Source organism: Schistocerca cancellata, chromosome 8, assembly GCF_023864275.1.
Source record: "Schistocerca cancellata isolate TAMUIC-IGC-003103 chromosome 8, iqSchCanc2.1, whole genome shotgun sequence".
NCBI lineage: Eukaryota > Metazoa > Arthropoda > Insecta > Orthoptera > Acrididae > Schistocerca > Schistocerca cancellata.
The window spans coordinates 424,139,513-424,166,313 of NC_064633.1; the positions used below are offsets into that span (position 1 = coordinate 424,139,513).

Consider the following 26,801-nt stretch of genomic DNA (forward strand, 5'->3'; position numbering starts at 1 on the left):
AACAGCAACAAAATTTCAGAGTTGTTGTGCATATTATTTTAATGTAATCTTTGTAAGTCGTATTCGAAAATTACTTGTATTTATTTCTAAAGCAACACTCTATCATATACAAGTTTGCTGACTATACAGTCTTCTTGTCAAAGTAATAATATATTGAAAGGACTTACAGACTGTTTTCCAAAATAAGACAGAAAAACATATTATCTAAAGGCAACCGTAAGTTGCGATGAAGGAAACTGATACAGTGAATTCGCTCGAGCGAAGTAGAATAAATCCATTTGCGGTTTGTGGATTTACGGTGTAGCTGTGCATCACCGCTTTCTCTAATTTCAAGCTGCGTAATGAAGCATAACATTTGTAATGCTCGAAAGAGTTTTCCCGTTTCTGTATTCAGGCAAATCGTTAGCCAAGTGAGGTTTATCTTCTTTCGCAACGAGTTTAGCTGTCTCTCTCAGAGGTACCGATCCACTGCCCAGTCTTTCTGTGTGTCTGAGTTAGTGTACTTCTATTTATCTGACCACTTGACCCGCAGACAGTAACTTCTGAGTGGTGCATTAATGTCGCGGTAGCTTAGCAGCAGCATTGTTGGCTCCTGGTGCAACATGGAATCCTGCCAGACATGGAATGCCGCCAGAGAAAATAGCGTCTGTGCTAAACTGAAGACTGCACTGCGGTGAATTGCCGTAAGAGAATTAATTACGCGAAGATAGTGACCAGTTGGTAGTTAACCTCGACGTATGTCCGATTTTCAAAACCTTTTGACTAAGTATTCGTATTTGGATAATATTAAGCGTAAATGTAGAAACACCAAAAACAGAATTCTGCGAAGTGCTCGTTGAGTTGCCGAGATTTTAAGCGTCTGAGGGTAAATGCACGTTTAGGGCTATTCTGGTCCAGAGTTTATACCGCCCTCGGAACGATGACGCAATACATTTATACAATATGTAGATTGTTTGAATAGACTGTCGTGGTTGTCCATAACGATGCAACATTATTTATTTATCGTTCGATGTAAACACTTGGACATTTAAGGTCATTGGACATTTAAATTATTCCAGCTGAGGAGCTAATAAACCAAGTATATAAAGTTTTATGTACATTAGTTATAAAAAAGGATATAAAATATGCACTAAAATGAACAGCACAATATGTGATGCAGTAGACTGTAAAAATGACCAATGAATATGGGTTGTGAGAGGAGCCAATAAGAGCAACAATAAATTGTACATTATGATACTGCTCTGCCTGTGTTGTTCCGAATTACAGTGCAATATTCCTTCGAACATGCATGCTTGTCCTAAGGAATAGGTACAGCAGCGACTACAGCCGTTATGAAATACATGAAATATATTCGCACTTCCGAATATGGACAGTCATCAGCTGTGTAATGTAATGGTTGAAAATTTGTACCACACTGGGACTCGAAGCCTGCTTTTCCGCTTGTCGCGAGCGGTAGCCCTACCATTTTAATTTTGTTTGTTTTCATTTTGTTCGTTATTGATCGTTGTGTTTGGTCGTAACGGACGTCACATGACATCCGCTGAAGTTAGTTGCTGATCCCTCAACTCAATTTGTTTATTACAGAGAGGAGCCAGCTCTCTGACCGAACACGCTGAGCTACCGTGCCGGCAGCCATTTGGCTACCGGAGCAAGACTCATGGCCGGATCGAAACTTCCATATGTCGTCTACCATGTGTCTACCAACCTGCACTCGAACAAACCATTATGTATTATATTCCCGCAAAGGGGAGACATTTTACTTGAAAATCGCTTGCCCGGTGCCGGCGGATAAATACGACATCGCAGTGCATATGTCAACCCGAATTACGATGCAATATCGTTTTTATCCTCCGACACCGGCCAAACGACTTTCAAGTAAGATACCTCCCCTGTACGGGAATATACATAACGGGTGTACGAGTACAGATTGTAGGCATATGGCTGACGGCATACGGAAGTTTGAGTCTCACCGCGAGCCACGCTTGGTGGGCCAAATGTAATAAAAAAACTGAGTTAATCGATCAACAACGAACTTAAACGGATGTCTTACGACGTCCGCCCCGAGTAGATGCGACGAACAAAAGCGAACAAAATGAGATTAAAAAAAAAAATGGTAAGTTGACCGCTCGCGATGCGAAGAAAAACCATGTTCGAATCCCGTTATGGCACAAATTTTCACTGTCGTCATTACATTGTAGAGCTGATGGTCATCCATATTCGCAACTGTGAATACATTTCATAAATTGTGCATTAAGATGAGCAGTTGAACGAACATTCAGGTCAGCTACAAAAAGTAAATTAAAATGATCTACAAGATAAGTAATAAAAAGAACAATTAAATGAACACGAAATTTACACTAATAAAGTTGACTGGATTAAGGAACATGGGCAGCAAGCATAATCGTTTTATATTAATATGTAAGCCATCTTGCTCTGAAATTGCAGCAGCCTTCATTTTGTGCAGATCCGTTTTTGGGCCTGGGTACGCTCTGATGTTGCAGCCATTCTTAGTACGGTCAACTGTCTGACGCAGAGAACCACAACTACACTGAGAGGTTCAGGAATTGCCACATTTGTACAGAACGTCCTGCAAGTCTCCATGTAACGTTTGAACAATGTTAACAGCTTTCCAACATCGGTGGGAACGTTCCAACCCAGTCGGTGTTTGTATGGAGACGGAAGTGGTCCATTGGATCGTCACGTTGTCGGCGCTGCAGTCTGTCCACCACTGTGCAATGATAGTTGTTGCTCCGCTAAGACTAATGGGGGTTCCTGGCCTCAATCTTCTCAGTGATATACACTATGTGATCAAAAGTATCGGGACACCGGGCTGAAAATGACTTTCAAGATCGTGGCGCCCTCCATCGCTTATGCTGGAATTCAGTATAGTTGATGATAGCTTCCACTTCGCAGGCATACGTTCAATCAGGTGCTGGAAAGTTTCTTGGGAAATGGCAGCCCATTCTTCACGGAGTGCTGCACTGAGGATAGGTATCGATGTCGGTTGGTGAGGCCTGGCACGAAGTCGGCGTTCCAAAACATCCCATAGGTGTTCTATAGAATTCAGGTCAGGACTCTGTGCACGCCAGTCCGTTACAGGTATTTTACTGTCGTGTAATCACCCGCCACAGGCTGTGCATTATGAACAGGTGCTGCATCTTGTTGGAAGATGCAATAACCATCCCCGCGTTGCTCTTCGTCAATAGGAAGCAAGAAGGTGCTTAAAACATCAATGTAGGCCTTTGCTGTGATAGTGCCACGCAAAACAACAAGGAGTGCAAGCCCGCTCCACAAAAAACACGACCACACCATAACATTACCGCCTCCGAATTTCACTGTTGGCACTACGCACTCTGGGAAATGACGTGCACCGGGCATTTGCCATACCCGCACCCTGCCATCGGATCGCCACACTGTGTACCGTGATTCGTCACTCCACACAACGATTTTCCACTGTTAAGTCGTGCAATGCTTACGCTCCTTACACCAGGCGAAGCGTCGTTTGGCATTTACCGGCGTGATGTGTGGCTCATGAGCAGCCGCTCGACCATGAAATCCAAGTTTTCCCACCTCCCGCGTAACTGTCATAGTACTTGCAGTGGATCCTGATGCAGTTTGGAATTCCTGTGTGATGGTCTTGATAGATGTCTGTGGTCTGAGTGTTACGACCCTCTTCAGCTGTCGGCGGTCTCTGTCACTTAAAAGACGAATCGGCCTGTATGCTATTGTGCTATACGTGTCCCTTCACGCTTCCACTTCACTATCACATCGGAAACAGTGGACCTAGGGATGTTTAGGAGTGTGGAAATCTCGCGTACAGACGTATGACGCAAATGACACCCAGTCACCTGACCACGTTCGAAGTCGGCGAGTTCCGCGGAGCGCTCCACTCCGCTCTCTCACGATGTCTAGTGACTACAGAGGTCGCTGATACGGAGTACCTGGCAGCACAACGCACCTAATATGAAATACGTATGTTTTGGGGGGTGTCCGGATATTTTTGATCACACAGTGTAAGAGGAATGTCTTTATGCTCTGGTATTGCTGGATCAGTTTGAATCCTCTTCATTTGGCGGTCCAAGAAGCCCTTCCTGGGTAGCACACTTGGGGCAATGTGCCACGGCTCGGGTAAAAATTGCAGGGGTGTACTTTCAATGCTTCCACTAATAATATGCATTGTGTTGCGTGGTTTGACATCTAGTTTCCACAAAAAAAATGGCTCTGAGCACTATGGGACTTAACATCTATGGTCATCAGTCCCCTAGAACTTAGAACTACTTAAACCTAACTAACCTAAGGACAGCACACAACACCCAGCCATCACGAGGCAGAGAAAATCCCTGACCCCGCCGGGAATCGAACCCGGGAACCCGGGCTAGTTTCCACACAGAGGAGCTGTATTCCTTGACAGAGGCAGAATCTCTCAGTGTGGAATCATATGCTCCTCACCGTCTGCCACTCAGTTTATGCGGGATAATGTCGCGTGTGCGATATTTAGAGCATATCATCGGAAAGATGGCGAAGGAATTGATTTCTTTTTCGCCGTGTTAATGGCGATTCTTTCCTCTTCTAGCGGACGACACGCTACACTTGAATACTAGGATTCACTTGGATATGCTGCAACCGTAGCAGTATCTTCCGTGACTGATCGATAGGGTATATAATGGAAATGTCGTGTGACTAGGGCCTCCCGTCGGGTAGACCGTTCGCCGGGTGCAAGTCCTTCGATTTGACGCCACTTCGTCGGCCACTTGCGCGTCGATGGCGATGAAATGATGTTTAGGACAACACAACACCCAGTCCCTGGGCGGAGAAAATCTCCAAACCAGCCAGGAATCGAACCCGCTCTCTTAGGATTGACATTCTGTCGCGCTGACCACTCAGCTACCGGGGGCGGACATCGAAAGGATGGAAGGCTATTTTCATTAGTAATAGCGAAATTTATAACCAGGAATTCGCCAATAATAGTGCAATATTGGAGCATAGTGGAAGTTAGCTGTGATGACACACCATGTTTACAATCGCCAATATGGTCAGCACGGTTTTAGAAGGCATCGCTCCAACAAAACTCAGCTTGCCTTTCTCTCACATGATACCTTGCGAACTACGGGTGAACGGCATGCGTGAGTTTCCATATTCTTAGATTTCCGAAAATCATTGGACACGGTGCTCCGCTACAGACTGTTAACGAAGGTACGAGCATACGGAACACGTTCCCAGGTATGTGAGTGGCTGTAAGACTTCCTACGTAACAGAACACAGTACGTTGTCCTCTATGGTGAGTGTTCATCAGAGACAAGGGCATCGTCGGGAGTGTTCTAGGGGAGTGTGTTATTTTCTATATTCATAAATGATCTGGTGGACAGCGTTTGCTGATAATGCTGTGGTGAATGGGAAGGTGTCGTCATTGAATGAGTGTAGGAAGATACGAGATGAATTAGACAAGATTTCTAGCTGGTATTGTGAATGGCAGCTAAATATAAATGTAGAAAATGGAAGTTGATGCAAATGAGTAGGAAAACCAATACCATAATGTTCGAATACAGTATTAGTAGCGTTCTCCTTAACATATATCTCAGCGTAGCGTTGGAAAGCGATGTGAAATGGAACGAGCATGTAAGGATTGTGGCAGGAAAGGCGAGTGGTCGATTATGGTTTACCGAGAGAATTTTAGGAAAGTGTGGTTCATCTGTAAAGGAGACTGCCTATAGGACACTAGTGAGACCCTTTCTTGAGTGCTGTTTAAGTGTTCGGGATTCGCTCAAGATCAGGTTAAAGGAAGGCATGGAAGCAATTCAGAGGCGGGCTAGTAGATTTGAGCGAAGAACGCACAAGTACGAAGAACATACTTCGGGAACTCAGTGGGGAGTCCTTGGAGTGAAGACGTTCTTTTCGAAGAACACTAATGAGACTGAGACAACCGGCATTTCAAACTGACTGCAAAACGGTTCTACTACCGTCAACGTTCATTTCCCGTAAGCATGCTGAAGATAAGATAAATCAGAGCTCATACGGGGGCACATACACAGTTGTTTTAGCCGGCCGGTGTGGCCGAGCGGTTCTAGGCGCTTCAGTCTGGAACCGCGCGACCGCTACGGTCGCAGGTTCGAATCCTGCCTCGGGCCTGGATGTTTGTGATGTCCTTAGGTTAGTTAGGTTTAAGTACTAAGTTCTAGGGGACTTATGACCTCAGATGTTGCGTCCCATAGTGCTCAGAGCCATTTGAACCATTTTTTGAACAGTTGTTTTTTCCTCGCTCTATTTGCGAGTGGAACAGCTAAGGAAATGGTTAGTGGTGGTACGGGGTACCCTACGCCACGCACCGCACGGTACTTGCAGAATATGTATGTAGATGGAGAAGATTATCAACATCAGATATTCAATATCCGCTCCGGGTTAAGAGCTCTCAACATCCACTTCTGGATAAGACCTCCTTACAGCTTACTACCTACCCCGGTAATCTTAGCGGAGAATCTGAACTGACAGCCGTTCCTGATCAATCCTCACATCAAGCAGAGGTGAAAGCTATGTTTAAGGCAGACTGAAATACTCTGTAGTCTGGCCGAGATTTTCGATCTCGCTGTCTTCCTGTTTCCAGACACGCTTTTTATCACTATACCAGCAGGCCTGACTAATTTTAGTACTTACTTACATTATTTATGATTTTATAGCCGCGTCTAGATGGCTGGCGGAATTCTCTATCCTATAGTTACGGTGTCATCTGTCAACAGGTGATGCTGTGTGCGTTGTGGTGGGATCGTCGCGAGAAGACTTACAACACGCCCTGCTAGAGGCCGCACAGTTAGCCGGAGGTACGTACAAGCAACCCGCAGCTTTTATCATAAATGTTTATTCAGCAGAGCGGAATCGGCGAGCTGCGAGGAAACCAGAACAACTAGGACTGCCGTCAGCGCGTAGGAGACGGCGGCAGCAGGCTGCGAGCTGAGCTGGCCGTCTCTTAAAATACGTCCTCCACTCGGAGCGCTCGAGTCCTGGGAAAACAGCTTGTGCGATCCGCACCCGACGTTTGGTTCAACACCGTACACCGGTATAAGCACGACGCTGTCATTTAAAGTTGTTTCAGCACGTCAGCCTTACAGTGGCACACAGGAAAACATATGCTGAACTTAAAACAATAGCTTACAGCTGCAGGTCGCCCGTTCTGTAAACCGAGCAAAACATTCTGGAACCCAATTTTTGAAAGATTAATAACACGCGAAGTGGACAGCTCTGAAGCTGCCGCTACGATGCTGCAATCAATCCTAAAGGCTTCGTCGCACGATCCATGGAATTCAACGTGGAATGCATACGATACGTGTCCCTCAACGTGGAATACATGATCGTTGCGCGCTTCATCGTCAACTGATGGGTGTATCTGGCTCGAAAATCACACAGGTTGTTTACGAAAATGTACGGGTGTTAAATTCCTACGTTAACTCTATTAAAACGCACATTTCCTTCCTTGTCTATATGCTAGTCACATTGTTCATTCTGTACTACACACAATAAGAAGTTCAGTATCCATGAGCATGTTATAGGAAAAAAAGGAAAATTTCATGAGAAGTCAGTAAGGACATCAGAAGAGGACGGACAAACGTAGTGTAAGCAACCTCTTTAGTAGACCTGCTACATTTTCTAAGTGTTCTGCCAATAAATCGCAGTCTTTGATTTGCTTTTCCCAGAGCATTATCTTTGTGATTGTTCTAATTTCAGTGTATCGTCATTGTAATCCTTAAGTATTTAGTTGAGTTAACAGCCTTTAGATTTGTGTGATTCATCGTGTTCAAATGTGTGTGAAATGTTATGGGACTTAACTGCTAAGGTCATCAGTCGCTAAGCTTACACACTACTTAACCTAAATTATCCTAAGAACAAACACACAGACACCCATGCCCGAGGGAGGACTCGAACCTCCGCCGGGACCGATTCATCGTGTATCTGAAATATAGTGGACTCTTTTTAGTGCTCATGTGGTTGACTTCACATATTTTATGATTTAGAGTCAATTGCTACTTTTGCACCATACAAATATCTTGTCTAAATCGCTTTGCAATTCGTTTTGATGATCTGATGACTTAACAAGACGGTAAACGACACCATCATCTTAAGACAACCTAAGAGGGCTGCTCATATTGTCCCCTAAATCGTTTATGTAGAGCAGGAACAACAGAGTGCCTGTACAACTACCTCTGGGAATGCCAGATATTACTTCTGCTTTAGTCTATGACTTTTCGTCAGTCAGTAGGAACTCTGGCCTCTCTGACAGATAATCACGAATCCAGTTACACAACTGAGACTCGCAATTTGATAAGAAGTCATGTCTGAGGAACGGTGTAAAAAGCCTTCTGGAAAACTGAAAATGTGAAATTAGTTTGACGTCCTCTGTGGATAGCAGTCATTACTGTTAATTATGTTTCACAAGAACGATATTTTTTGAATGCGTTTTGGCTCTTTGTCAATAAATCGTTTTCTTCGATGAAATTAATAATGTTCGAGCACAATATATGTTCCGAAATCCTATTGCAAATCGACGTTAGTCATATGGGTCTGTAATTCAGTGGATTACTCCTTTTTCCTTTTATGAGAATTGATGTGGCTTGTGCAATTTTCAAGTCTTTGGGTACGGATATTTCTACGAGCGAGTGTTTGTATGTGATTGCTAAGTTTGGAGCTATTGAATCAACATAGTCTGGAATAAACGTGACTAGTATATTACCTGGACCGGAAGCCTTGCTTTTCTTAAGTGCTTTAAGCAGCTTCGCTACACCGAGGATATCTGCTTCTAAGTTACTCATCTTGGCAGTTGTTCTTGGTACGATTTCTGGAATACTTAATTCGTCTTCTTTTGTGAAAGAATTTCGGAAAACCGCATTTAATAACGCCGGCTCAGTGGCATTGTGATCAATAACACGACTATTGTTATCGCGCAGTGATGATTTTGATTGCGTCTTGCCACTTGTCTACTTTGCATACGGCCACAATCGCTTTGGGGTTCCTGCCAGATTTCGAGACAGAGTTTCATTGTGGAAACTATTAAAAGCATCTCGCACTGAAATTCGAGCTGAATTTCGAGCTTCAGTAAAACTTGATTTTGCTGTGCATAACCATCTTGGAATCCCTGGCTCCGTTGTGATAACTAAAAACCAAGTTTTTTGGATTTTCTCAGGAACCGTCCGTGGAGCTCCTTAAAGCGCTATGTCGGCCACATGTAATGCAAAAAGAACAAGCGATTTTCTCCATTTGCCTAAGCTGGAGGACGTATGTAATATTCGTATTTTGACACAGTACTGTACATCGAGACGATCATTCTGATGGGTATGCAAGTGGTCTTTAGCTCAAGGGTTATCCAAAACATGTCTATCACGAATAGAACCTGTGATACCAGCCCTGGAAAAATCCAGTTTTTAGCAGGGAATATGTGAAAACAACTGATAAACGAAATAATTTCGACTTGCAGTACCCAGTGGAGGAAGGAACCGGGGCGGCAACATGCCGGTTGGTGTCGCGAACCCATTACGGCGCAATAGAAAACTGAAACGGAGCGTGGGGCGTTAGTCGGCTATTGGTGACACGGCATTCGGCGACGATGCCAGTGGGGAAGGCAGAGAGCGGGGAGAAGTGCGCGGACGCTCGCGAGACGCAGTGCCCAGCGCTCAAATTACACGGCGCACATTAATACCGGCCGCCCACGCGGACCGTGTAGCCGTCACCGGCAGCCGGCATGAGGGACTGCGCGCCAGGTGTGGTGTCCGCGCAGCTTGTGCGCCTGCGTGCTGGTCTTCGTTGGTGGGAGGATATTAACAAAGGTGTCAGCCGGGGCGCAGTTTATCGCCCGGCCCATACTGCAGAACACCCGCCTCGCTAGAAGCCAGACGACTACCACACTCCAGTGCTGTGGTATCAACCCAGACGTTGCCACTGCGAATCTTGGTTCTGGATATTTTATTTTATTTTGTTTCTTTTTTAAAGGACATCATTTTTCTTATTTGTTGATGCAGACCGACTCGATTTCCTCTTTCTCCTCGCTCAGATTCTTCACCTCAGAGCACAACTGACGTCCAACGACCTCGATTATTTATTGGATACATTCGAACCTCTGGCTTCCGCTACAGTTTTTGCCCTCTACGGCTCCCTCCGGTACCGTAGAACCTACTCATTGATACATTCCGTCACCCTGTCCACTCTTATAGTCAGTGTTTTTTAAATACTGCTATCGTCACCAGTTGTATGGAGGATCTCTTCGTGTCCTAGCTCATTAGTCCATTTAATTTTCTCTATCCTTCTGCAAAAGCACCCCTCAAACGCTTCGATCCTCTTCTTTTTCCGGATTTACCACAGACCATGATTTCCTTCCATAATATGCTGTGCTCCAGACACATATCCTCCGAAATTTCTTCCTCAGAATAAGACCCACGCTCGATAATCTTTTTCACCAGTGATTGTCCACTTCCCTTGCGCTGTGCTTCTTATTTCCTTCTTTTTCGTACACAGTGTTTTAATGTCATTTCTACTATTCTTTATTACTTTCTTCTTTGCTATCAATGTAAGAGGGCTATTAAGAAAGTAATGTCAGATCGGGTGCGAAATGGAAACCACAATGAAAGTCCAATGAAGCTTTAACTGATGTGTTGGGCAGTGTCTCTAGTTGCCCGTCTATCGCGTCACGTCGCTCTTTCCGAGTTCTGAGCGCACAGTGAGCGCATAAAGTTACCTAGACAACTGACTCTACCGCACATCAAATACGACTGCCTGCCGTGAGATTTCGCCTGATTTCCTGCTGCCTGCATAACGTAACTGACATGCATTTCTTTCTTCGAGGCACTTTTCAGCAGCCAAGACGCTCCTGCAGCGTCTTTGATAGCCCACCATATAGGGCGGATATTGCCCCCCTTGAGCTTCATTGCTGCTCACATGAACCGCTGGCTATGAAGAGAACACTTTGGAACAGACAAAGAGGTGCAGACCAACGCAGAGAATTGGCGGAAAGCACAGGCGGCTGCCTTCTATGACGATGATGATGATGATGATGATGATGACATTGGCAATTTGGTTCGACGATACGACAAATGTCTAAGTTGGGGTGGGGACTATGTGGAGAAACAGCTGCCGACCGTAGTGGCCGTGCGGTTCTAGGCGCTGCAGTCTGGAACCGCGAGACCGCTACGGTCGCAGGTTCGAATCCTGCCTCGGGCATGGATGTGTGTGATGTCCTTAGGTTAGTTAGGTTTAACTAGTTCTAAGTTAGGGGACTAATGACCTCAGAAATTGAGTCCCATAGTGCTCAGAGCCATTTTTGAGAAACAGCTGGACGGCGTAGCTAAGTGTTGGAAATAAACATTTTTGATTTTCAGATTGGTTACCATTTAGAGTACCCCTTGTATTATTTTGTCCTTAGTAGACTGCTCATTCTATTCAACATATTCAGCAACGCTTCTAAATTTTGACTGACAATAGCAACGTCGTCAGCAAATAGTGTCATTGATATTATTGCTCGCTAAATTTTAATCCCAATCCTGTAACTTGCTTTTATTTTCGTCATTGTTTCTGAATTGTGTAGACTGGCTGCAAGTAAAAAACAACAACCTGTCCTTATACCCCTTTTTCATTGTAACTCCATGAGGCTCGTAACTTCAGCACAATTACTTCACTTACAACCTGTGTACTAGGTGGCACCAAAAGAGTCGCACCGAAAGATTACAATGTCTACCTTACGGTTTACGATGTACATTTTCAGACTTCCTCTGTTTTACTAGTTTTACTAATCGTTTACAACCAAGGACATAGATATTACAAGTTATGCATCTCTGATGGGGTTACTATCGATTTTCCTAATTTGTCAGCACTATCACTGCACTCGTATGAAAACGAACGTCAGCTGAACAGTGCAATGGACTGTCAATTTGACCATTTAGTGACTAATGGGTGCATGCATGACAGGTGCTCATGTTAATTTGTGGGTATCTACAACTTGTATACACTGTGTTCGATGGTCTGATGGTATAAATTGTCTGTAATAATGTGATTGTGAAATGCTATTGATCTATTGTGCTAGGCCGAGAGGATTCCGTGACCTGTGGGAGCCAGTGGATCGAGATCGGTTTTACACTGCTCAAGGAGAACTGTCCCCAATCTATACTTTCACCTCTGTGCCCTGTAGCACGATGGATACACCCAACACTATGCATACAAAAAGTGCACAACATCAGCAGGAATTAATTAAAATGCCATTGTCTACTTGATGTGATTACATACACTTCCCAGAGTATTAATTGGAAATATTCTTCTCGTGTCTGCCGCCGAATTTCGGAGGTCGAATTGGCTACCATCTTCAGGTGAGAAAGCTATATGCTAATTTCGCCAATTCCGGCGAGATTAGCAAACGTCTCTCTTACTTGAAGATGGCGGCCAGATGGACCGCCAAAATGTTATGTTCAGATGATTTCATCATCCGGCTGCAGACCCGAGAGCAGTGTCATTGGCTCCCCTATTAATCATTTGTTCCATTCCATTACATGCCTTTACGTAAATTTTATTTTAGCTATTTCATTTACACGCAGCAGCTAATGATAATTATGCATTATATCCGATGAAACTTTCTTTAACCTGATGTAATGTTAATTTGTATCTGCTTTATACAATACTTGACTATAATTATTTTGACATACACCGTTTCTTATACATTGTTATTAATATGTAGGTGACGTGGAGATGGTCAATTCACCGAAACCGGTTGTCCATCAACGACACAGGGCAGCAGCTTTTAGTAGTTTCATGATGCGTTCCCAAAGTAGACGGATCCTGAGCTGCAATGTTTGCAGGAAAGAGTTTGCCTTTGGTGTCGTCGCTCTTGACAGAATATTAAAGTAAGCTTTCTTCCGAATTTTATTGATTTCCGAGAAATTATGTAACAAACTATTAGTATTGAAACACAACGGAAACACTTTTTTTATTTATTACTAGTAACCGGTTTAAAATTATCATCCTGAGACCGACACCGTTCATGATAACATGGCAGCGATGGCAAAATTGACGAAAAGGAAAAACTCCGCCGTTCTGGTCATAGATGGGCCAGTGGAGACCAACTGACCACAATGTCGTCTTCAGCAATTGGCATCTTTTGAATGCCGCATGGAGCGTTGTGACCAGCGCGCCACTCTCCTGGCCTTGTAGGTTTTGCAGACCGTTGAGGTTTTATGTCTCTTTCAAGTAGCTCCTCAGCTAGCATCAAGAGCCTAAGTGGAGCCCGATGCAGTCCTCCCACCAATGAAAAATCCCTGACGGTACAAGGAATTGACCTTGTTCTAGCACACGTCAGTCAGCCGCACTGATCACTCAATTTCGGAGCCGGATAGCGTTGAGGATGTACTAACTCATATTAGGCACTACTGAATTATGTAAAGTAAACAGCTGACAGCTGACATGTGCCTGTGTAAAGTAAACAACTGACAGCTGACTGGTGCCTAGTACTCGGTCCAGTCGCATGTGGAGGCATGCTGACTCCAACTGCACTGCGTTTCTGGATAGAGGGTCCATGGCGCGAACAGCCTGATTGAGGTGGTCTCACAGTTTCTCGACTGGACTGGGTTTAAATCTGAGTAGTTTGGTGGCCGGGGGAGTACGGTAAACTCATGCTGGTGCTCTTTGAACCACGCTTGTACACTTAGAGCTGTGTGCACGTTGCGTTGTCCTGCTGGTAGATGCCATCCTGCCAAGGAAAAAAGAAACGTCATGTGGAGTTCCTCAGAGATAGATGCATACTTGTGTTGATATATTTTACCTTGTAGAATGACGAGATCACGCAGGAAATGCCACACGAAAACATTCCTCAGACCATAACGACACCTCGTCCCACCTGGACCCTTCCGACGATTGTTGTAGAGTGTATACCTTCGTCAGATGGATCTGAAAAAGTCACCTTCCAGTTGCGGTATTGGCGTGAAAATTCCAGCCTTTGTCGTCGATGAATAGCAGTCAGTCAGGAGCCTGTTGCGAAGGCCCACATGTAGCAACGTTCGCTGAAAGAGACGATGTTGGTAGCTTCTCGGTTCATCTGGGCGGTCACATGCTCAAGTTCACACATCTATTCGCCTGTACACATCTCCGCAGCCGCCTTTTACCCCTGTCGTCTATGGCCCACTGTGAACCACAGTTGCCTCGGTGCCAGTTTTGGAGAGCTCCATTTTGCTACGCGTGGTTTACTTTAACCACTGCGGCACTTGAACAGGTTACAAACTTAGCCGTTTCTGAAATTGTTCCAGCCTTGTCCGAAAGCCAAAGATCATGCTGTTTTAAACGGCAGAAAAACTGATCCGTTAGCACATTACGATGACGACGGAACTGTTTCCCGCTCTCGCAAACACGCTTTATATATGCTCTACTGCAATTATTGCCACCCGGTGTCTGTGAATGGTTCTTGTACGTTGACGTCCAACACAGAAGGTGGTCACGTTAATGAGTGAGTGTCTCGACCATGTGTAAGGTACTCCATTAATCTTGTCAACACTGCCATTCATCACGGGCATTCAGTTGGTTTGAAAATAGTTTAACATAACTGGTCACCAATACTTCATAAAAAACCGACTTTGACTGTTTCAAGAATAGCTTTTGTCAGTCGCTGTAGTTGCAAAGATACCGTATCTTAAATGATATACAGGGTGGTCCATTGATCGTGACCGGGCCAAATATCTCACGAAATAAGCGTCAAACGAAAAAACTACAAAGAACGAAACTAGTCTAGCTTGAAGGGCCAAACCAGACGGCGCTATGGTTGGCCCGCTAGATGGCGCTGCCATAGCTCAATCGGATATCAACTGCGTTTTTTTTAAATAGGAATCTCCATTTTTATTACATATTCGTGTAGTACGTAAAAAAATATGAATGTTTTAGTTGGACCACTTTTTTCGTTTTGTGATAGACGGCGCTGTAATAGTCACAGACATATGGCTCACAATTTTAGACGAACACTTGGTAACAGTTAGGTTCTTTAAATTAAAATACAGAACGTAGGTATGTTTGAACATTTTATTTCGGTTGTTCCAATGTGATACATGTACCTTTGTGAACGTATCATTTCTGAGAACGCATGCTGTTACGGCGTGATTACCTGTAAATACCACATTAATGCAATAAATGCTCAAAATGATGTCCGTCAACCTCAATGCATTTGGCAATACGTGTAACGACATTCCTCTCAACAACGACTAGTTCGCCTTCCGTAATGTTAGCACATGCATATGCGCTGACACGTGTTGTCAAGCGTTGTCGGTGGATCACGATAGTAAATATCCTTCAACTTTCCCCACAGAACGAAATCCGGGGACGTCAGATCCGGTGAACGTGCGGCTCATGGTATGGTGCTTCGACGACCAATTCACCTGTCATGAAATATGCTATTCAATACCGCTTCAAACGCACGCGAGCTGTGTGCCGGACATCCATCATGTTGGAAGTACATCGCCATTCTGTCATGCATTGAACCATCTTGTAGTAACATCGGTAGAACATTACGTAGGAAATCAGCATACATTGCACCACTTAGATTGCCATCGATAAAATGGGGGCCAATTTTCGTTCCTACCATAATGCAGCACCATACATTAACCCGCCAAGGTCGCCGATGTTCCATTTGTTGCAGCCATCGTGGATTTTCCATTGCCCAATAGTGCATATTATACCGGTTTACGTTACCGCTGTTGGTGAATGACGCTTCGTCGATAAATGGAACGCGTGCAAAAAATCTGTCATCGTCCCGTAATTTCTCTTGCGCCCAGTGGCAGAACTGTACACTACGTTCAAACTCGTCGCCATGCAATTCCTGGTGCATAGAAATATGGTACCGGTGCAATCGATGTTGATGTAGCATTCTCAACACCGACGTTTTTGAGATTCCCCATTCTCGCGCAGTTTGTCTGCTACTGATGTGCGGATTAGCCACACAGCAGCTAAAACACCTACTTGGTCATCGTCATTTGTTGCAGGTCGTGGTTGACGTTTCACATGTGGCTGAACACTTCCTGTTTCCTTAAATAACGTAACTATCCGGGGAACGGTACGGACACTTGGATGATGTCGTCCAGGGTACCGAGTAGCATACATAGCACACGCCCGTTGGGTATTTTGATCACAATAGCCATACATCAACACGATATTGACCTCTTCTGCAATTGGTAAACGGTCCATTTTAACACGGTTAATGTATCACGAAGCAAATACTTTCCGCACTGGCGGAATGTTACGTGAATCCACGTACTTATACGTTTGTGACTGTAGAAGCGCCGTCTGTTACAAAGCGAAAAAAGTGGTCCAACTAAAACATTAATATTTCTTTACGTACTACACGAATACGTAATAAAAATGGGGGTTCCTATTTTAAAAAACGCTGTTATCCGTTTGACCTATGGCAGCGCCATCTAGCGGGCCAACCACAGCGCCATCTGGTTTCCTCCTTCAAGCTAGACGAGTTTCGTTCTTTTTAGTTTTTTCGTTTGATACTTATTTTGTGAGATATTCGGCCTGGTCACTATCAGTGGACCACCCTGTATAATGTATGGACGAGGTACTGCACATGCCATCGAGTACACCAATAATGTTTCCACTTCTAGGTGGAAACTTCAAAGCCTAAAGGTGAATTATAGTACGACGGTGACTATACAACGTATTGTAAATATGTGCCACACCACGATTCTAACGGGAAACCTTGCCTTTCGAGGGGAATGCTGTTACCGACTTAGCTGTCCAGTCACGTCTCGCTGTCCGCTCTAACCTGCGGCTGTCATTTCTACGCGATGTTACAGTGAATCACACAGAAGTTCCTGTGCAGCAAGGTACACAGGAAATCTGGAACGCAGGAGAGAAGTATAAAATATTCTCGGTGTTCATACCGCATGAAATCGGAGTTAAAAACTCGAGCTTTCGAAGATTAATTATCATATTCTTCATCGGGAGATGACTGTCTGTTGCCGGGAGCGAAGTCTGCTTTCTTTATAGTGGGATTCAAGTTTTAACTTCTCAAGTGACAGAGTGCCTTCAGAGAATGCAGCCGAAAATCACAGCTCTTAAAGGGATAGGTGATTCAACGTAGGCCCACAACTCACCTGAGGATGGCTAAATAGTTGCCGGCCGAAATATCGTGGCAAGATGTCGATGTCATATAGGTGCAAACATGAAACCTCATGGAATGCACTTCATGCCAGGAAAGCTTCAAGGACCACACGGGGTAGGTGATGCTGAAGAAGATGGTCTGTGTTCCCCTTCCACCAGTCAGTAGGGGCCTGGTGGGGAAAGGGTGAGGATGTACCACCACATTGCCGATTTCTTGCATTTGCTCATGCGAATCCCGCCCTCCAAGTGACGTCACGCCCAATAGAAGTTAGAATTCCAACCGACCGATGACAAGCTTGAACGTCTCTATAAGAGAAGCAGACTTCGCTCATGACAGACAGTCGGCTCTGACCAAGAAACTGGTAATCGCGGAAATGTCTAGTTTTAACCCCGATTTGACGCGCTCTGAACATCGATAAGATTTTTTTTATAAGGATGCCGCCGCGTAAAACGTCGATGGCGTTGGATAAAGTCGTTGGTAGAATTGAAACTTTGAGGGCGGGTCTCGTGTTGTGCCTTTATAGTTTAGTCGGAAAGAGCGGAAAAGGCGAAGATTCGGTTCGGAGTCCTTATCTGGCATACAGTTTATTCTGCCAGGATGTATCTAAACAGCGCATAGACTATGCATCAGAGTGAAATATTCATTCAGAAAGTGCAAAGGTAATATACAACGGGAACTATCGAATTAATGTCGAAGAAGTTACGTACGAGCATTAATTACAAAAGTTCATTCCTGAATGTGTAAATAGGAGAAGTTGGAGAAAATATGGAAACCCCAAAAATACAGCACATTGCCATGTCTAATATGGTGTAGGAATACAGTTGGAATTCATATGGTTCAAATGGCTCTAAGCACTATGGGATTTAACATCTGAGCGAATCAGCCCCTAGACTTAAGAACTACTTAAACCTAACTAACTTAAGGACATCACACACATCCATGCCCGAGGTAGGGTTGGAACCTGCGACCACAGCAGCAGCGCGGTTCCGGACTGAAGAACCTAGAACCGCTTGGCCACAGCGGCCGGCAGTTGGATTTCAAAACAGCTTCCAGTCGTCTCGGGATAGATATACACAGGCCGTGCGTGGTTTTCAAGGGAATCTTATACTATTCCTCTCGCAAAAAAACGTGGCAAATTCAGTTAACAACGGTGGAGGTGGTAAGCGATCACGCATCCTTCTCTCAAAAGCAGACCATAAAGGCTCAATTATACCGAGTTCTGGTGGTTGTGGTGGCGAGGTGAGACTTGCAATTCATCCTCACGCTAACCAAACTAGTCCCGGACGATGACAGCTGTATGAATAAGGGCTATGCCATCATGGGACGGATCTGTTCAGCCATAATGGTCACATAATTTTTGGCGGTGGCCATGTGGCTATGTGGCCCACGTATGGCTGCCCAATTCTTCACAGAATCCCCTTCTTATTTCATTCCTGGGTCGTAAACTCGGTCAGAAGTTTGAAACAGTGTGGAACAGGACTCATCCCACCAAATGACATTCTTCCATAGTTCAGACTTCACGGCCTCGGTACCTCGTTTTCCTGCTGCGGGCAGTTCCGTCACTGCTGTGTTGTTTCGAAATTCAACCTCGCCCTGCAATTCCCTGATTCTGTAGCTCCCTTTGAGATGGTTTGGTGCTGAAAGGTTTCGCGAGTGACTTTTAGAGCTGTCGTCGTCTTATTTTTTTGGTCACCTCTTCAATTTCGTCCGTCACGATCAGTCAACACACACATTCGTCCGCTAGTGTCTTATCAGATGATGTTTCTCCGCTTTCCCTTTAAGCGGTATAAATCTTCGATCGGTGCCTCCTGAAACAGCAAACACTTCGGCTACATTGGCTACGGAAGAACGCAAGATACGAGCACCAAACAATGTGCCACGTTCGAATGCACTGGGCTCCAACATAATGAGCAGCCAGTTGCACAGAACACTGCTCTAAACACGACTGACTCTTGCAACGTATTTATGACATTCCACAGGTGCCGTTCGTGGTCAGATACAGCAGTGCAAGCTGCGGGCTTGGTTATCATCTGGTTTTACATTCGAGCATGCATTTTTCGCGGCGTTTCCGTATTTTGGTCGACCTTCTGTAAACGAATAAATTCACGGCTATGTTGGTTTCGCTTTTGGATCAAAGGACGGGTTTCGCAGGGGCTTCACATGTTCTGCCCGAGGTCTAGAACAATTTCCTTAGGATGACACTCAAGCAATATCTCAAAATTAGCATATATCCAGACAGTTTGCTAACAACCTACTCGTTCGCATTAGTTTCACTGATTTACTGCGACCATAAAAGCTTCGCGGCTTTGAAGAAAGCGTCGTACGTGTTCGCGAAATCACAATACGCAACAGTCGTCTTGGACGTCTGCCATTAAATGCGTGCGTGGGCGCCGTTTCTGCCTCGCACTCAGCACACAAAGAGCTAGCTGCAGGATGCTTGCTTGCGCTATGACAATTGGCGACCGTCAGACAACTGCTGTTGCCGACGGGAGTCCCAGCAGATATGAAGAAAGCGAGGTCGTGAGAAGGCCAGGACCTTCGCATACGTCGCAGAGTAACGCGGAAGTGCGTGCGGGAGTGTTCCGAATGCAGGCATGTTAGCTGTTACATTTCTGTTTCACTGCGACCACTTGTCAGACGCAGTGTGTTCTAGTCACTGGTTATGGCTGTTCCATCTCTATGACTTCGTTGTTGGCAACAATTTTTCCTTTAACTCTAGCTGCCTTCCAACAACCTGTGTCAGGTCATTTAATTACGTCCAGTTGTTGCCATCCAATAACCACAGTCTGCAGCAGACACGGCAGCTACCTGGAAGTGAATCGCAGCAATGTTCTATCAGAGACGCGGGATGTACGCTATGTAACCAAATATCCGGACACCTGTTAGTCATTAATACGGGATGTACGCACCATTTGCCTTTATGACCACTTGAACTCATCGGGGGACACTTTCAATGGTTTATCTGAATGACTGTGGAGAAATGGCAGCCCATTCTTACTCAAGAACCGTGACCAGAGGATGTAGTGACGTTGGACGCTGGGGCTTTCTGACTCATCCCGAAGGCGTTCCATTGAGCTGAGGTCGAGATTCAGGACAAGCTAGTCAAATTCGGGAGTGTTATTGCCCACAAACCACTGCTTTACAGATGATGCTTTATGACAGAGTATATTGTCATGCTGACACAATCGTGTTCTCCGAATTGTTCCTGTAATGTACAATGTGCATGGTGCTGTCAAATGTGTTCATAAAAAAAATGGTTCAAATGGCTCTGAGCACTAGGGGACTTAACTGCTGAGGTCATCAGTCCCCTAGAACTTAGAACTACTTAAACCTAACTAACCTAAGCACATCACACACATCCATGCTCGAGGCAGGATTCGAACCTGCGACCGTAGCGGTCGCGCTGTTCCAGACTGTAGCGCCTAGAACCGCTTGGCCACCCCGGCCGGCTGTGTTCATATCCGATCGCATGTGGCGTTTTGTTAAGCTCAGTAAAGGTTCTTCTATACTCTCATTATGAAAAACCCCTCCATCCCATAACTCCAGTATCTCTGTAATTCACTACTGCGTTTCATATGGTGGCAAATGGTTCAAATGGCTCTAAGCACTATGGGACTTAACATCTGAGGTCATTAGTCCCCTAGACTTACAGCTACTTAAACCTAACGAACCTAAGGACATCACAGACATCCATGCCCGAGGCAGGATTCGAACCTGCGACCGTAGCAGCAGCGCGGTTCCGGACTGAAGCGCCTAGAACCGTTTGGCCACAGCGCCCGGCGATGGTGTCAGGTAACGTTCTCCAGTCATTCGTGAACGCAGACTCTTCCATCAGATTACCACAAGGTACAGCACGATTTATCACTGTGAAGCAGTCATTTCCAGTCATCCACTGTCCAGCAGCGTCTTTGCAGCATGCCAAGCGTCGCTTAGCATCGATTACAGAAATGTGTGCTTATGAGCGGCTGTTCGAGCTCTGAACGCCATTCTTTTTAACTCGCTTCGCACAATCAGTGTGCTCCTCGAGTGCTGATAGCACTTTGGAACTCACCAGGTATTCCTTATGCTGACTTCATGTTCCTTTTCTCAATCACTTTCCGCGGTGCTCCACGGTCCCTGTCCCTCAGTACATGAGGTCTGCGTAGTCTTAGTTTAGACGTGCTCGTTCCTTTGCGTTCCCAGTTCGCAGCAGCATCATCAACAGCAGACCTGACCAATTTGTTACGCAAGTGATATCCAATAACTGCGCTCTCGATACCGACCCATTCTGTTGTTACTGATTTGTTACAACACAAAACAACATACTCGCCTCCTTTTATTCAGGAGGATCCGTCCCTTTTAACATCTAGTGGTTATTCCGCATTGCACATGGATATCTGAATACTTATGGTAAGCTAATCCATTTTGAAACCGTGTACCCCGAAGTTACCCCTACAAAAGTGTCCAAGTTTGCGATGCGATGTAGTAAAAACTGAACTGGTGATGGCTTCCGTGTGTTGCATGTCATGCAGTCACCAAACCATTATTGATTAACACTGTCATTGCGACCTTGCTGCTGCTTTTTCATAATTGCTTAATTGCTTCACCGAGCGAGTTGGCGTAGTGGTTAGCACACTGGACTCGCATTCGGGAGGACGACGCTTCAATCCCGCGTCCGGCCATACTGATTTAGGTTTTCCGTGATTTCCCTAAAACGCTTCAAGCTAATTTCGGGATGGTTCCTTTGACAGGGCACGGCCGATTTCCTTCCCCATCCTTCCCTAATCCAATGAGACCGATGACCTCGCTGTTTGGTCTCTTCCCCCAAACCAGTCCAGTCATAATTGCTTCAAAGCCTGCGCTAAGCTTCAGACTTTGTGTCCGTTTTCAACCGCCTTTGACGTAAGGCACGAAAGATACGTCATAAATTAGTTTCAACATGAACAATGAATGCTGCGTCAGCGTGACACTTATGGCTGCATGGATACGCAGGCAAACTGATCTGACAAAGCAGTGCCCTTCGCATGTAGGAACTATGGTCGTAATCTTGAGTATGCATTCAATCCATGAATCGCGTTAGGCAAAAGTCCAGCGTCGAGGCTTTCTCAGGGTCACAGTTACACTGTCAGGAAGCTTCCGCTGCAAAGTCTAATATTTATTCCGATAGCTTTACGTTGGATACGAAATACTGAAAAAACGACTTTTATGTCATTTGCAAGTTAAATAAAAGTAATTTAAAACATCAAATGTAAAATAAGTGGTCAAATGTTTTGTATAACGATTTGTCTAACATTAAGAAAGTAAATACACTACTGGCCATTACAATTGCTACACCACGAAGATGACGTGCTACAGACACGAAATTTAACCGACAGGAAGAAGATGTTGTCATATGCAAATGATTAGCTTTTCAGAACATTCACACAAGGTTGGCGCCGGTGGCGACACCAACAACGTGCTGACATGAGAAAAGTTTCAAACGATTTCTCATACACAAACAGCAGTTGACCGGCGTTGCCTGGTGAAACGTTGTTGTGATGCCTCGTGTAGGGAGGAGAAATGCGTACCATCACGTTTCCGAGTTTGATAAAGATCGGATTGTAGCCTATCGCGATTGCGGTTTATCGTATCGCGACACTGCTGCTCGCGTTGGTCGAGATCCAATGACTGTTAGCAGAATATGGAATCGGTGGGTTCAGGAGGGTAATACGGAACGCCGTGGTGGATCCCAACGGCCTCGTATCACTAGCAGTCGAGATGACAGGCATCTTATCCGCATGGCTGTAACGGATCGTGCAGCCATGTCTCGATCCCTGAGTCAACAGATGGGGACGTTTACAAGACAACAACCTCTGCCCGAACATCTCGACGACGCTTGCAGCAGAATGGACTATCAGCTCGGAGACCATGGCTGCGGTTACCCTTGACGCAGCATCACAGACAGGAGCGCCTGCGATGGTGTACTCAACGACGAACGTCGGTGCACGAAGGCAAAACGTCATTTTTTCGGATGAATCCAGGTTCTGTTTACAACATAATGATGGTCGCATCCGTGTTTGGCGACATCTCGGTGAACGCACATTGGAAGTGTGTATTCGTCATCGCCATACTGTCGTATCACCTGGTGTGATGGTATGGGGTACCATTGGTTACACGTCTCGGTCACCTCTTGTTCGCATTGACGGCACTTTGAACAGTGGACGTAACATTTCAGATGTGTTACGACCCATGGCTCTAACCTTCATTCGATCCCTGCGAAACCCTACATTTCAGCAGGATAATGCACGACCGCATGTTGCAGGTCCTGTACGGGCCTTTCTGGATACAGAAAATGTTCGAGTGCTGCCCTGGCCAGCACATTCTCCAGATCTCTTATCAACTAAAAACGTCTGGTCAATGGTGGCCGAGCAACTGGCTCGCCACAATACGCCAGTCATTACTCTTGATGAATTGCGGTATCGTGTTGAAGCTGCATGGGCAGCTGTAGCTGTACAAGGCATCCAAGCTCTGTTTGACTGAATGCCCAGGCGTATCAAGGCCGTTATTACGGCCAGAGGTGGTTGTTCTGGGTACTGATTTCTCAGGATCTATGCACCCAAATTGCGTGAAAATGTAGTCACATGTCAGTTCTAGTGTAATATATTTGTGCAATGAATACCCATTTATCATCTGCATTTCTTCTTGGTGTAGCAATTTTAATGTCTAGTAGTGTAGTTTAGAGGAACTTTTGACATGCCGTTGAGGGATGCTCTGAATCGTGGAGCAAATACACTGACGAGAAAAGAATCATAACTCCAAGAAGGAGTTTAGCGAAACAAACGAAACTTGGTAGGCATCTTTCTACACCTGAAAAATGATATCTGTTCCAAATTCGCGTCAGCTGCATAGGAGAGGCACCAGTAGCGCCACTATGAGGATCCAAATTAGGTTTGCTTTCAATACACTCTGTAACTGTCGTGAAAATTAGTTACCTTTGGAGGTGATGAGTAGGTGTTAGTCAAGAATGCGTTTAGGACGTGGAAGAAGCCATTACCAACACCTCACCGAGTTTGAACGAGGTCGTAGGACAGGGGTATGAGAAGCTGGATGTTCCCTCCGCTATATTACAGAAAGACTTGGCAGAAACGTAGCCATTGTCAAGATTTCTGGCAGTGGTGGTTACAGGAATGTACGGTCACAAGAAGACCGGTCTCCGGATGGCCACGTGGCATTTCCGAGAGGGAAGACCATCGTGTTTGGCGTGAGGTCGTACGGCTCTGACGCATCGTACCGCATCTGCAGCAGCAATGTGAGCAGCAGTTGGCACAACGAACTGATACAAATTGGTGACTTTAAGGACAGCGTCGAGCCAGACGCCCTGTAGCGGGCATTCCACTGACCCCAAACCTCCGCGACTTCAGCGGTGTCAAGCGAGAGCTCGATGGAGAGCAGGGGGTCTGTTGTGATTTCTGACGAAAGAGCGTTCTGCCTCGGTGCCAGCGAAGGCCGCGTATTGGTTAGAAGGAGAGCCTGTAACCAGCCTGTCTGTGTGCTAGACACACTATTCCTAAACCTGAAATTTCTGGAATGCGATTTCGTATGACTGCAGGAGCACTCTCAAGACCGCAGGCCCCATTCAAGTACTTTCTAAAGTCGCGGGCTCCCTTGTCATGTGATGTGATGTTAATGTGTATGTGGGGGAATGGGTAATGCACCGACATGAAGGACACACCTTTACCTACACGCTGCGCCAACAAATTATGGCCCACAGAACGCGTTTTTGAGAGTACTTTCGTTTTACTTTCACATACGATGTTTATATTTATAGGCACGTCGTGAACATTCTATCTTTACTTAACGAGTTTTCCAATAGCCGCAGTAAAAAAACGAGACGCATAAATAATTGTAAACATCTGTACAATATCACCATGGAAAAATAAACGCCTATAGAAGCAGTTGCTTTCCGTTGCTTCGCCGGCAGCGGTGGCCGAGCGGTTGTAGACGCTTCAGTCGGGAACCGCGCGACTGCTACGGTCGCAGGTTCGAATCCTGTCTCGGACATGAATGTGTGTGATGTCCTTAGGTTAGATAGGTTTAAGTAGTTCTAAGTTCTAGGGGACTAATGACCTCAGATGTTAAGTCCCATAGTGCTCAGAGCCATTTGAACCATTTGCCGCTGCTTCATTACAGGGCTATTACAAATGATTGAAGCGATTTCATAAATTCACTGTAGCTCCATTCATTCACATATGGTCACGACACACTACAGATATGTAGAAAAACTCATAAAGTTTTGTTCAGCTGAAGCCGCACTTCAGGTTTCTACCGTCAGAGCGCTCGAGAGCGCAGTGAGACAAAATGGCGACAGGAGCCGAGAAAGCGTATGTCGTGCTTGAAATGCACTCACATCAGTCAGTCATAACAGTGCAACGACACTTCAGGACGAAGTTCAACAAAGGTCCACCAACTGCTAACTCCAGTCGGCGATGGTATACGCTTCTGGATGCCTCTGTAAGGGGAAATCAACGGGTCGGCCTGCAGTGAGCGAAGAAACGGTTGAACGCGTGCAGGCAAGTTTCACGCGTAGCCCGCGGAAAATTGGCTCATGCCACAACTGGAGACCGACAGCGCCGACTTCATCTTTCAACAGGATGGTGCTCCACCACACTTCCATCATGATGTTCGGCATTTCTTAAACAGGAGATTGGAAAACCGATGGATCGGTCGTGGTGGAGATCATGATCAGCAATTCATGTCACGGCCTCCACGCTCTCCCGACTTAACCCCATGCGATTTCTTTCTGTGGGGTTATGTGAAAGATTCAGTGTTTAAACCTCCTTTACCAAGAAACGTGCCAGAACTGCGAGCTCGCATCAACGATGCTTTCGAACTCATTGATGGGGACATGCTGCGCCGAGTGTGGGAGGAACTTGATTATCGGCTCGATGTCTGCCGAATCACTAAAGGGGCACATATCAAACATTTGTGAATGCCTAAAAGAACTTTTTGAGTTTTTGTATGTGTGTGCAAAGCGTTTTGAAAATATCTCAAATAAAAAAGTTATTGTAGAGCTGTGAAATCGCTTCAATCATTTGTAATAACCCTGTATAAATAACCTTCAGTTTCAAAGGTAGTGCTCTAATACGTCCATCACAGACAAGAATTATTTACTAATGTTAATATGAGAAATAACAGAAGAACAAAATACAGTAACGAAATAGGCAGTCCCAAGCGATAAATATTTAGGGGTAACTCTGCGATTTTCTTCTGCAGGCCAGACTGAAAGCAAGCACCGGCCGCATCCTGGCCGCGGGCCGCCTGTTTCCCTAGTAGACACACACCGAACTGGAAGTTCGATAAGTGGTCTTTTTATTTCGAATAAAGTGTCCACCCGCCGTAAGACAAGGACACAAAGGAAATTTGTACCTGTACAAGCGAAATTATTGAATATTGCCTAAACTTGAGAAAAGGAGAGAGTGGCCGAGCGGTTCTGGACGCTACAGTCTGGAACCGCGCGACCGCTACGGTCGCGTGTTCGAATCCTACCTCAGGCATGGATGTGTGTGATGTCCTTAGGTTAGTTAGGTTTAAGTAGTTCTAAGTTCTAGGGGACTGATGATCTCTGAAGTTAAGTCCCATAGTGTTCAGAGCCATTTGAACCATTTTGTATCTCTACGTTTGGACCTGAGCAGTGGTTAGTCACTCATGAAACACTATTTTGCGGACGGGTGGTCAGTAATAT

At 45.4% G+C, this 26,801-nt stretch overlaps 1 protein-coding gene across 1 annotated transcript in view; it reads left to right on the forward strand.

Annotated features, from left to right (window-relative positions):
* LOC126095038 (ras association domain-containing protein 10-like) overlaps positions 1-26,801 on the forward strand; it is a 1,121,197-nt gene that overhangs the window by 391,542 nt on the left and 702,854 nt on the right. The window contains exon 2 of the mRNA XM_049909708.1: positions 6,732-6,812. The gene's annotated coding sequence lies outside the window, so the exon portion shown is untranslated. The remainder of the gene's footprint in view (positions 1-6,731; positions 6,813-26,801) is intronic.